Source organism: Ovis canadensis, chromosome 3 (genome assembly GCF_042477335.2).
Source record: "Ovis canadensis isolate MfBH-ARS-UI-01 breed Bighorn chromosome 3, ARS-UI_OviCan_v2, whole genome shotgun sequence".
NCBI lineage: Eukaryota > Metazoa > Chordata > Mammalia > Artiodactyla > Bovidae > Ovis > Ovis canadensis.
The window spans coordinates 155,898,540-155,912,064 of record NC_091247.1 but is presented as its reverse complement, the minus strand read 5'-3'; the positions used below and the strand labels follow the sequence as shown (position 1 = coordinate 155,912,064).

The window sequence follows — 13,525 nt, the reverse complement described above, 5'->3', positions numbered from 1 at the left end:
TTGACTTCTCTTATTTTATATTGTGTCCTTCCCCATTCTCATATCCTTATGGATTTTATATTTCTAAAATGTCCTTTAACTTTTTAAGATGAGGTTTCAGGAAGGAGTCAAAGCCAGTCATGCTTAACTGAAGGTCTGCTCCCCCCACCCCAATTCCTTATTATTAGTTTTAAAATTTAGGTTTTTCTAAAATTAGGAATTTAAATACAAGTCTGTTAAAGGCAGTTTTGTAGCTATGTTGGCTGTAAAATTAAGCTTGATAGACAGGCTCCTCCTTATTGCTGGTTCCCATAGTGTTGACAGGGGTTTGATCACTTGTACCTATTGCAACCCCATACTCTCCTCCAGCCAACATAAGATGGTTCTTTTGTGCTGAGATATGTTCTCTGCTACTGCAGCGGTTTTCATAGCAGTGAGAACCTGACCCTTCTGTGGGGAGTGATTTTGGGAGACAGACTATTACCTACAAATTCCCTTAGAAGTCTGTTACTCAAGGTGTAGTTGAGGTATTTCCTCCTCTCTACAACTTCTCTGAATGCCCTAGGCAGAACTAATTACTCCTGCTATGCCCTGACACTTGTGAATAATTCTATTTTAATCTAACTAGGTTAGATGTGTCTAACTAGAAATCTACCTTACAGTGATCTTTCTCCAACTTTTTAGTCCTAGTATTTCTCAAGGTTTGGAGAATGTTCCCACATTTTGATACAATTTTTGATCTATAATAACTCTTTACCTAATGAATAAATAATTCATTTGGATTGGTTGAATTTCCTGTTTTCTGGAAAGCATACTACTATCATCGTGCCCTGTACCACCAGTGTTCACGGAAAGCTATTCAGTGCTTTTTGCTTGACATTGAGAGTCAATTTTGTGTAGTGATTAGAAGTGTGGCCAGAATTTGTTGTTCAGTTGCTCAGTCGTGTCCGACTAGGTGACCCTATGTACTGCTGCATGCCAGGCTTCCCTGTCCTTGACTATCTTCTGGAGCTTGCTCAAACTCATGTCCATTAAGTCAGTGATGCCATTCAACCATCTCATCCTCTGTTGTCCCCTTCTCCTCCTGCCTTCAGTCTCTCCCAGTATCAGGGTCTGATTTCTAATGAGTTGGCTCTTCACATCAGGTGGCCAAAGTATTGGAGCTTCAGCTTCACCATCAGTCCTTTCAGTGAATATTCAGGACTGATTTCCTTTAGGATTGACTGGTGGATCTCCTTGCAGTCTAAGGGACTTTCAAGAGTTTTCTCCCAACACCACAGTTCAAAAGCATCAATTCTTTGATGTTCAGCCGCCTTCTGGTCCAACTCTTATGTCCATACTTGACTATAGGGAAAACCATAGCTTTGACTAATATGTACCTTTGTTGGCAAAGTAATGGCCAGAATACCTATATTCAAAAAACAAGCCAAGTTTCTTTTTTTTCGGCCCCACTTGCATGGCATATGGGATCTTATATCCCAGCCAGGAAATAAGTGTGCCCCTGCAGTGGAAATATATAGAGTCTTAACCGCTGGACCAGAAGTCCCCAAACAAGCAACTTCAATCTTTCTCTGTTTGAGTTTGCCTATGAAATAGAGGTAATAGTAATAATAATATAATGTAATGTTGTAAAGTTTAAATTAATGCATCTAAAGTGCTAGTTCAGTGCCTGCTGGCACATTGTTTTGTAGTCAGTCTTTTTCATTTTTCTGGGGACATTGCCTGCTATAATATCATTAGAACTTGATGAAAATCGATGATGATTTTTGACAGAAAATCTAAGTAAGAGAAATCTAGTCATTGTTAAAATATACAACTCTGAATTTCTACATGTTCTGAAATGATTTCCATGGACAATAGCAGAGTAAAACATGTAGGTAAACTGGGAGAAACAGTGTCTTCAATATATGCTATATACCTACTAACATACTGTATTTAAAAAATATAAGATATCCAAAGTCTTTTAAACACATGGAAATATATTGAATGGCAGTGTTAATGTTCATGTTCTGTTCTCCCTGAAAAGAGTTTTATGCAGCCCACTAATGAATTTGATATTTGGCACAGTTGTCTTCTAATTTGAGAGCCTGCTCTGTTTATTGCTCTCTTCAGAGACTGTGTACTAAGGGGAGAGAAACCTCTATTCAGCAGTCATGAGAACACTTGCTCATGTGCCTAGGCATTGCGGATAATGGGAAAATTAGGCATGGCTGTTTTTCTTAAGGAACCATAATCTCTTCGTCAGTTCAGCAGTATTAAAGTCAGATGTTCTGGCAGACTGTATTGCCACTATTTGACCCAGAATTCCATTTATAATGCTTTATAAATGTGGAATAAAACTGTGCAGAGATTTATGTACACGGTGTTCATTAAAATACTAATTATAAAAGCAATAAAAAAAGATATGACTTTTGGTACATCCATTATATTTTCCAGACTTTCAATTAGAGGCATGCTGTTACTTATATAATTAAATTTTTATTAAAAAAAAAAATCTGTTCTGGTGGATTTACATGGGAGGATGGATAGAGGGTTAGGTCAGTTGAATTGCTCAGTACATGAAAGGGAGTAATAAAGTGCTCAGGTCCACGTTAGAGGCCCAGTTCTACACTGATTGTATGTGTATGTATGACTCTGGCAAGTTGGTTCTTTAAAATTCTGTAAACTTGCTTTTTGTAATGGGGAAGATCTGAGTTCTATCCCTGGGTTGGGAAGATCCCCTGGAGAAGGGAATGGCAACCCACTCCAGTGTTCTTGCCTGGGAAATTCCATGGACAGAGGAGCCTGGTGGACCACAGCCCATGGGGTCACAGAGTTGGACACGACTGAGTGACTAACACACAAGTTTGTCATGAGGACTAAACAAAACTGTGCATACGTGCTCAGTTGCTTCTGTCATGTCCAACTTTTTGTTAGACTATGGACTGTAGCCCGCCATACTCCTCTGTCCATGGGATTCTCCAAGCACGAATACTGGAGTGGGTTGCCATGCCCTCCTCCAAAGGATCTTCCTGACCCAGGGATTGAACCTCCATCTCCTGTGACTCTTGCATTGAAGGCAGATTCTTTACTGCTGAGCCACTGGGGAAGCCCAAATGAAACTGTATGTAACCTTAAAAATAAAATAAATAGCTCAGTAAATCTTTGTGACTCTACCGTTGTTTTTCCCTCCTTAATAGTTTTTCTCTGTAACCTGCCTCCTGTCAATTTAAACTAGAAATGGCAATATTTTGCTTGGTCTCATAACTCCCATTGCTTTGTAATAGCCGTCTAGAAGTTTCTGTGGCTTTTGGCAACTTCTGCAGAGCTGTCACCTGTTACCTGTGTCAGCCAGTTTTGAAGAAGGAGAAATAGCAGTACATGTACCTTAGATTGCCATTTTGCTGTAAACCTTGTCTCTTTATACATATATACTCTTTGTTCTCTTTTGGGTATCAGGTATTTTTTGTTCTTGCCCCTTGTTTTAATGGGGAACATGTTAGCTTCGTGATTAGCTGGGTCGTGAAGATCTTGTTTGTACAGTTCTTCTGTGTATTCTTGCCACCTCTTCTTAATATCTTCTGCTTCTCTCAGGTCCATACCATTTCTGTCCTTTATTGAGCCCATCTTTGCATCTTTTGCCGTGAAGTGATGGGACCAGATGCCATGATCTTAGTTTTCTGAATGTTGAGCTTTAAGCCAATTTTTTCACTCTCCTTTTTCACTTTTATCAAGAGGCTTTTTAGTTCTTCTTTGCTTTCTGCCATAAGGGTGGTGTCATCTGCATATCTGAGGTTATTGATATTTCTCCCAGCAATCTTGATTCCAGCCTGTGCTTCTTCCAGCCCAGCATTTCTCACAGATGTTGGCAATTTGACCTCTGCTCCCTTTAATATGACCCAATACAAAGAAACTTTTCCATAAGGGATTATGGTGTCTTTTAGGGCAGGTAGATTATGACCAGAAAAAAACAACAGTTTCTTTGTTATTATCAAATAGCATAAATTTAACTTCATGGTATTCAGTATCAGTTATGTTCTAACAGCAGCCAGGAAATAGCAACCGGTAAATTATTACTGGTCATTAGTGATACACCCTTAGCACATAGACAAAACTGATTTTCACACTTCTTGGGAGTTATGGATACTATGAGAAACTTTTACTTTTCTTGATGATTTTTACTTCACTGATAAGTCCAGGGTATTTATAAATTATCATAAAACAAAACTTTATATTAAAGAATATTAAAAGTTGAGTATTAAAATTGCTTGCCTTGGATTTAGTATATTTTTTTGTTATTTTAAATCCAAGAATTAATACCATGTGGTGTGCAGTTAACTTTGACTGTTTGAAGGGCAAGCTGTTTTAATGACATCACTCAGCTAGGAACCAAAAGATCGGTTCCGTGAGTAACTTAACTCTCAGGGTCACAACAGCTTCTGTCTTATAACATAGCTTTAACTGTTATGAGCCCTAAAATTCTGTGGCCTTTTTTTTTCTTTCACAAATCTTTTTCAAAATTCAGTTTTTTTCTGCTGAGTTTTTAATATGGTAAGTATAGGTTAGATGTCAGTGTACATTTCTAAACGCCTGATTCTTTTTTCCAGATTTTAGTCCAAAAAGACTATCACTTTTTAAAGATTGCTCTTTTGTTTAGATTGCTCTTTTATTCATTAAAACATAGTTCTGGCTCTGTGTGGTAGCAGGTTCCTGGGATGAAAAAAAAATTTAGACCCCCATTTTCTTAATCCCCACAAACTTTATATTACATTTATTTTGACATATAATAAAATTAACAGATTTGAGCTTAACATTCTAAACAATGGAAAAAGCATTACTGAACTACAAAATGGCCAGGCAGAGAAATCTGGCAGAGGGAAAGGATTATTTTATGTACTGAAAAATTAGCCTGTGGCAATCAGGCACTGACTGGCTCTGCACTATTGCAACAGAGAGTTAGGTGGTTGTATCATGCAAATATTTTGTTGAGTTATTTGATAAGATAGGAATATTTAAGGCCTTTTGATGATAACTTAAAAATTTTGTCTTTAAACTAACCCTCAAGAGGAGGAGGGACTCCCTTGGTTATAGGACCCCAAGGAAAAATCTGCTAGCAAGAAAGCTCTTGGGAATACAGCAAGGGTAGTCTCAGGCAAGTTGGGATAATTTCTGTTTACCGTGGTGGTACTTACTCCTTTGCATATAGCTATTTTCCAGTGTCATTACTTCTCCTTGACTGTGTTCCTTAGAAGTAAATCTAAAATAGATTAGGCATTTCTCATATTCTAAATTAGGGGAATTATCCAAAATTTATAAAACTAAGATTTTCAAGACCTCACAGCATAAATCCATTGGTTGAAAGTGTACATTAGTTTTGTATTTGTTTGGAGAGATTAAAAGCAGTCTTCCCCCCCCCCCCCCCCCCCCCCGTGAGTTTGGGGGAGGTGAAAATGGATTGTTTCAGTCAGAATTGTTGGTGGCAATAAAAACCAATTAAAGCATATTGTAAATTTTAAAAGAATATTGGATAGAGCTCAGTGGCTCATCAAATTGTTTTGAGAGTTAGAGAACCAGATTCAGGACTAAGCAGCCAGAAACAATGCCCGAAATCACATTGCACGACGATTCCCATGAGGGTGCCTATACCATCCAGAGGCAGACTGACAGACGCCGCAGCCTGCCCCAGTGACACCGCCAGCACTGGTTGACTCCGAGTGCTGCTACCTCTGCCCTAGACTTGACCTTCCTGCGGTTGCTCCACCATTAGTATCAGAGAGAGTTCCTTCTGGTCTCTTCTCCTGCTCGCTAGTTGCCCATTTCTACTCTGGGATGGGCTTTTTGTGTTTGGCAGAGCCTATGTCCTGGCTATGCAGGACATGTGGAAATGTGTCTCACCTTTTGAAATCAAAAAATGGTGTGAGGTTCTTAAATTTAAGATGTGGGAAACTCTTTGACTTTTTAAAATCATAAGGTGGTGAAGTTCCCAAACTTAATAAGGGAGTTCAGATGCTAGGAAGACAAAGAGAGTGATAAGCATTGACTGTAGCTAATGTTTTACATGTAATGTGTGCTGAGCTCTCACTGTGTGCTAGGTACCATGCAGATTTGCCTTATAAACGTTATCACAGGCCATCCTTACACCATTAGAAATGAAGTGATAAGGGGAGACAGTAAGTAACCGGGCTAAGATCACACAGCTAGTCATTGTAGAGCTGGGACATGAACTCAAAGTTGATTCCAAAGCCTGTGCTCATAACTACTGTACTAAACTTTTTTTTTGTTTGTTTGTTTATTTGGCTGCACATGTGTTCCATCATGCGAACTCAGCTGTGACATGTGGGATCTAGTTCCCTGACCAGGGATCAAACCTGAACCCCCTGCATTGGAAGCATGGAGTCTTAGCCACTAGACCACCAGGGAAGTCCTTAAATTAACTCTTTTAATAACCCTTCTCCCAAGATATTTCTCTCAGACTCCTGTAAATAAATCTGTTAGATTAACTCTACTAAGTTTATTAAAGTAGTTTGTATTATATATCTGTGTATTTAGGCATTTTAAAGGAAGTGAAATTTTATGGCTTTAATTTTATCTATTTTCAACTAATTGAATGATTTTTTTCTGTTTTTCACTTTGTGGCTATTTTTCTTATTTGCCACAGGCTACATACAATATGATAAAATGTTTTCTTTCCGAGTATTGGTGCTTGGAAGCCAGTAATTGAGTGTAAGAGCTGTTAGCAAGGAGAGGGAACCTAGCATGGCCAAGATTGAGGAGGGAGGAAATAACGCCTCTCCCGCCACCCCGTCCCCCCCCCCCCCCCCCACAGCCTGGGAGAGGGAGGGACAGAGACAAACATATGTGGAAGGAATGAGGGGGACATGCACATTATAAGTTGATAGGTTGAAAATGATGAAACTCCTCTTCTACTTTAGTAAAGTTGTTGAGGTTTTTTTTTTTTTAAGTTAGAATCAATGCTGTCTTTAAACAATTAAGTTTTAAGCCTTTGGACTAGTTTGTATTTTAAATTAACTTATATACTTCTATTTTAAAGCTTAAAAGTGATGTCTAGGAGTAATAAATAGGAACTGTTATTTAACTTGGGGCATATCCAGCTTGATTTGGGGGGAAATCATGAAGACATACTCTCGTGGTTACCCTGATGTCACCCAAGCTAGAGTATTTCTTCATGAACCAAAACTCTTCTTAACTATTCCTTAAGCATGAGTCTGTCTGTTCTACAGACTTTTCTATGCTACTAAAATAGCACTTTATAATGTTATTTTGTTCACTTGTACCTTTGGGACTAAATGGGAGGCTGTAATTTTTGTGAAATTGAGTAGACCAAGTGCCCTTTCACACACATACTCTTATAGAAGTCTAAATGTGAGTTGGTACTAGAGAAATACTTATTGTAAGGTAAATGTCCATGAAATTAAAAGTGACTTTTGTTCTCTTTAAGTATTACATTTTTAATATTGAATATACTATGTCTTTGTCCTTATCCTAATCTAATCTTTCCTAGAATATAAATCTAAATTTGAGAACTCATTTCTCTGTGATTTTTTTTTTTTTGGTTCAGTGCAGGCTGTATACAATGGGTTTTTGTCTAAATGCAGTTGATGTTATATATATACTCTGCTGTTCCACTCCTTTACTTTGAGATTTATTCCTGTGTCATGAACAGGTTTAGTGGACCAGCAATCCTCAAATGGGCAGTAGTCCTTTTATGAAACTACCAAGTTGAAAACAGGATGTTGGCATATACACGCTTTCTTATCTTTATAAACATTAGCTAATGGTGCATTTAATTAGTCATCTAAGTAAAAAATGCCATACTGGGCCAGAGCAGTGATCCATCTGGCATAGACTGTCCTAAAGAACTGTACCAAGGAATCGGGTTACTTACTGGAATTCCGTCATCCCTAAAGGATGCATAGGCCGTTTCTCACTTCCCTTAACTTGTGTACTGTATTCAGAATACATGCATTCATTTAAACTCTTAAACATCCTGATCTGTTCTGATTTTATATGTGTGTGTGTGTGTGTGTATAATATATGTGTTAAGCTAAAGCGCCTATTTTAGATTTGTTGGAATTGGTAATTCTAGGGTATAATACTGTTTATAATATGAACTTCACGTCTTTCCTTGCTTACTTGCCGCTTCATTTTCTTCACCTATAAAATATAAAATGATTTCACAGGTTTCTCCCCCCTCCCCATCTCAAAATCTGTTCTGTTATTTCTAATGTGGCCAATTTATGAGGCTTGTCTTTCTCACCCTCCTCCTTACCATTTTTCCCCCTCTACATAGCATTTAAATATAGAATATTAAGGAAATTCTCTATGTATCAATATAGTGAAGAAGGACAGTTATAGAGGGTCACTGAATTCCTTTGAATTATCAGATGGCTGTAAGTGAAAGTTTGTGGATTTTAGGAGAAACAATATTTCTTAGCTTTAGTTCAGAGAAAACAGGTATAGCTTATTTGAGTCCCCTGGGTTATGGATTTACTGAAGGTTCTATCGTGAAACATGAATTCTGCTTTTCATTTTGTTGAAAACTGATTGAAGGCATTGGCCATTCTTTCTTTCATTTTCCTTTGTGAAGTGCCCACCATGAGAAATTAAGAGTTTGATTGTGGGGAAAATTTGTGTCTGTTACATTTGTTGAAAATATTTAGAGTCTACCAGAACTACTAACTGGAGAAGGCAATGGCACCCCACTCCAGTCCTCTTGCCTGGAAAATCCCATGGATGGAGGAGCCTATTAGGCTGCAGTCCATGGGGTTGCTAGGAGTCGGACACAACTGAGTGACTTCACTTTCACGTTTCACTTTCACGCATTGGAGAAGGAAATGGCAACCCACTCCAGTGTTCTTGCCTGGAGAATCCCAGGGACGGGGGAGCCTGGTGGGCTGCCGTCTATGGGGTCACACAGAGTCGGACACGACTGAAGTGACTTTGCAGTAGCAGCAGAACTACTAAAGAATGGAAATAGTAGTTTCCTCCTAGCAGATAAAGAAGGAATGTAGAAAAAAAGTATAACTCTTCTAGGTTGACTTCTATTTTTGAATTACTGATTATCTCCTAGAAAATACAAGGGCCAAAGTGAGCTTTATAAAAATTGTTTCCGTTTTTGAGGAAGTTAATGCAGTTGGGTTACAATTTGTGGGGACACATGCATATTAGAGCATCTTCAAGAAGAGACTGTCAAATACTCTTGGTATTCAAAAAACTCAACCCCCTGGAACAGAGTCAAAGTAAAATTGCCTTCATACCAAACTACTCTCCATAGTGAGTATTTTTTTGTGTTATATCAAAAACTCATGAAAAACAGTAAGCCACAGGCTCTGTGATATTTAGATTTGTATATATCTCTTCATTATATATAATGTTGAAGACACAGAAGAAAACTAACTCAGGAGATACTTACCTTAATGTTCTACATAGACTCATATGTTAAGATGTCTTTTTTATTTTTTTAACTAAGAAATATATTTTATTATCATGGCCCGAATGTGAGTAGCATGTTTCAAAAGTTTTGATGGAATTCCTTGGCGGTCCAGTGGTTAAGACTTTGCCTTCCAATGTAGGGGGTGTGGGTTCGATCCCACATGCCTCTGGGCTTAAAAGCAAAACATAAAACAGGAGCAATATCATAACAACTTCAAGAAAGACTTTTAAAACTTTTTTAAAGTAACAGTTATTCATATTGTGTACCAGAGGAAGGAAGGGAAGGAGAGAGGCAAACACTAACTGTAGGGAGAGGAGGTGTATGGTAAAGCTTCGAGGAGCAATCCATACTCCATGGCTGTGCACTTCCATTTTGTTAACGTGCAAAGCAAAGCAGCAGACCCTGTCGGGGAAAGCTGTTTAAGATCAGTGCCCTGGACGAGTATGTCTTCCTCTTCCCCTCATCATTCTTAACCATTAGTGCAATCATTTGAGATTGTGAGGGAGGTTTCTTTTTTTAAGTGTTAATTTATGCTGAAAATTCCCAGGACACAATCAAGTATTTAGAAGACACAATCAAGGTATTTGGGAATTTTAAATCATGAATCTGTTGAGTCCCTGTTCTGTGTAAAGCAGTAAGCTTTTTAAATGGTGTGTTTTTTAGTCAATGGGGATAATTTGTTCCAAGGAATCTTCATGTTCTCCAAATAACTGAGGACATTTCCTGGGTAATGTGTCTTGATAGTTAACTAATGACCTTGATTTTTATTTTATGATAGGTATGACACTTTCATTGTTTTGATAGGCAGTGTGTGCATCTAGTAACAAATGTACACTTTAGAAAAAAGTATAATAACATGTTAAAAATTAGATTCTGTTGAATATAAAGAACTGAAGTCTTGAAAAACAGTTACCCTCCAATTAAAAATAAAATTGCTTCTGGGTGAATAGCAACAACAATAAAAAGAACTGAAGTCAGTATGTGTTATAGTGTCAGGAAGGTGTTCCACATGAGAGAATTTTCCAGAAAAGGAAAATTAGGAATCATAACTAATAATCTTGTTGTAAATTTTAAGAAGTTAATGAAAAACTTTTAATGTATATATGTGTATGTATATATCTATGTAACAAGAGAGAAAGAGACAGAAGTATTTCAAACATCCAGAAAAGTACAGAAACTATTATGGTCAGTATCTGTGTTACCTACTCTATTAAATCTTAACATTTTCCCCCTGACTTCTCAGAGAATATGGAATAGCTATCAGATACTTAGGGTGATTCAGGTTAATCATTATGAATGAATACTAATTAGTGAGCTGTGATTTTACTCAGTTCTCTTAGAGATAAATGTAGCATATTCTTCTGGTTCATCCCTAATGCTACATGTTTCTTATTAATGTATAACAGTGGACCTTCCTCTTTTGCATTCTTATTTAAAGCAACTTTGGAAGAATAGATTTCTCAAATGAGCAGCCTGGAGTTACATGTTACTCCTATGGGGCAAATGTGGTAGTTGTGACTAATCATTTTATTCTAGTTTAGTGCAGATTATAACAGTGAAAAAGGGAGACTGAGATTTTGCATTCTGAAGCTGTTTCTTTCTGGTTTGGACAAGTTATTTAACCACTCTGTTTTGTTAATCCCTTTCCCATAGGGAAGTTCTGAGAATTAAGCAAGCTAATATAAATATCTGGCACACAGAAGTTGCTCAGTAAAGTTTCCTTTAATATCACTAGCCTTTTCTTAAGTGGTTGAAGTCTGATTTCCAGTGAGTTGGAGGCATTGCTACACAACAGTATTCAAGAGTTCTCTTCACCTCCCTCCCCAGACAAAGCAGATTTTAACATTAGATTCATCATCCAACTCTTAGAACTCCAGCTGATTGTTTTCATTATACTTTTGGTTTATTTTTGTATATGAGGTCTGATAGGCACATAACAAATGCTTTGTGAGCCTTAAACTAAGTGAAAATAGATTGTTCAGATGAAAGGTATGTGGATAAATCAGTTTTGGGGCAATTCTAGAGAACTCTTGCCAGAACTGGTATCTTTTGTTTTGGTCTTCAGAGACTGTTAAATATGACCACTGAGTCATACTTGTTTTCTCTGTCCTCTGGCTATCTCTCTTAGGACCCTGAAGCTTGCCAGCCACACACAGGATGTTTAAAAGGCAGAGTAGGCCTTAGCCCACGGGGAGTTTGTTTATTTTTAAAAAATTATTCAGTTCAAACATCTCTACCATGTCATAACTAGTCTAGTCATGTTGGAGTTATTGAGTTCCTTTGACTCTTTCTGGTGATCATGGTGCCTAAAGGTAACAGATAAATTTGAAAGAGTCAAACTTTTCGTGAGTTTACTTGAAATTTTATAATGTATTCTCCAACAAATCCCTACAGGAGTGGGAGGAAAGGGAATGCCGTTTATTTTGCTAGCTGCTTTTTAATGGGACTCAATACTGCAAATCTTTCACCACTTCTTTCTAGGGTTATAATACAGATGATTTAAAAACAAAATCAAACCTGAAAAAAAAAAAGCCACCCACATTATGATAGCTGTATTTTCATTAATTCTTTGAAGGTGTTAACATAAGAATCTTTTAAAAGGGACAGTATAGCTTCATAGATGTTTAAAGAAAAGAAAAAAGTGAAGTCGCTCAGTTGTATCTGACTCTTTGCAACCCCATGGACTGTAGCCTACCAGGCTCCTCTGTCCATGGAATTTTCCAGGCAAGAGTACTGGAGTGGGTTGCCTTTTCCTTCTTCAGGGGATCTTCCTGACCCAGGGATTGAACCCAGGTCTCCCGCATTGCAGGCAGACATTTTACCATCTGAGCCACCAGGGAAGCCCATAGATGTTTAGACACAAAGATAGGAAAATTGATTACCTTTGTGTTCAGCAATTGTTCTTGTTCAGTTGCTCAGTTGTGTCCGGCTCTTTGCAACCCCATGGACTGCAGCATGCCCGGCTTCCTTGTCCTTTACTGTCTCCTGAAGTTTGCTCAAATTCATGTCCACTGAGTTGGTGATGCTGTCTGCCCATCTAATCCCCTGCCACCCTCTTCTCCTTTGGCCTTCAGTCTTTCCCAGCATCAGGGTCTTTTCCAGTGAGTCAGCTCTTTGCATCAGGTGGCCAGAGTTTTGGAGCTTCAGCATCAGTCCTTGCAGTGAATATTCAGGGTTGATTTCCTTTAGTATTGACTACTTAATTTCCTTGCTGTCCAAGGGACTCTCAAGAGTTTTCTCCAGCACCACAATTAAAAGCATTAATTCTTTGACTCTCAGCCTTCTTTATGGTCAGACTCTCACATCTGTACATGACTGTTGGAAAAACCATAGCTTTGACTATATGGACCTTTGTCGGCAGAGTGACGGCTCTGCTTTTTAATACACTGTCTAGGTTTGTCGTGGCTTTACTTACAAGAAGCAAGCATCTTTCAATTTCTTGGCTGCTGTCACCGTCTGCAGTGGTTTTGGAGCCCAAGAAGATAAGATCTGTCACTGCTTCACTGCCATGAAGTGATGGGACCACATGCCATGATCTTAGTTTTTTGAATGTTGATTTTTAAGCCAGCTTTTTCATTGATTCAGTGATTATCATCTTCAAAATTTATGACTGACTTCTTACATATTCTCTACCACATAATGAAATCCAAGGCAGATATTCGGGTTTGCCTACGGTACCAGATGGAGAAGGAAATGGCAACCCATTCCAGTATTCTTGCCTGGAGAATCCTGTGGACAGAGGAGTCTGGTGGACTGCTGTCCATGGGGTCGCATAGAGTTGGACACGACTGAAGTGACTTAGTAGCAGCAGCAGGGTACCAGGATATACCTCTTCAATGAGATGACTTAAAAACCAAGTCTTAAGGGAAGTAAAGGAGGAGTTAATTAGTACAACACCTGAGCATGAAGTGAGAACGTGCTTGATGAGTTTAAGAAAAGAGGCCAGTGTAGCTAGATTGGAGTGAACAAGAGGGAGCGTGGTAGGAGGTGAGGTTAGGAAGATAGGGAAGGGAAGTATCAGGTCATAGCCCTCATGGTCTTTGTAAGGATTTTGGCTTTTAGATTGGTGTGAAGTGAGTGAAAGTTACTTAGTTGTGTCTGACTCTTTGCGAC

The 13,525-nt window shown here is 38.3% G+C and overlaps 1 protein-coding gene across 3 annotated transcripts in view; it reads left to right on the top strand.

Moving 5' to 3' along the window:
* The window catches only part of FRS2 (fibroblast growth factor receptor substrate 2), a 110,656-nt gene that overhangs the window by 39,010 nt on the left and 58,121 nt on the right, over positions 1–13,525 (top strand). The gene's annotated exons all lie outside the window — the stretch shown is intronic.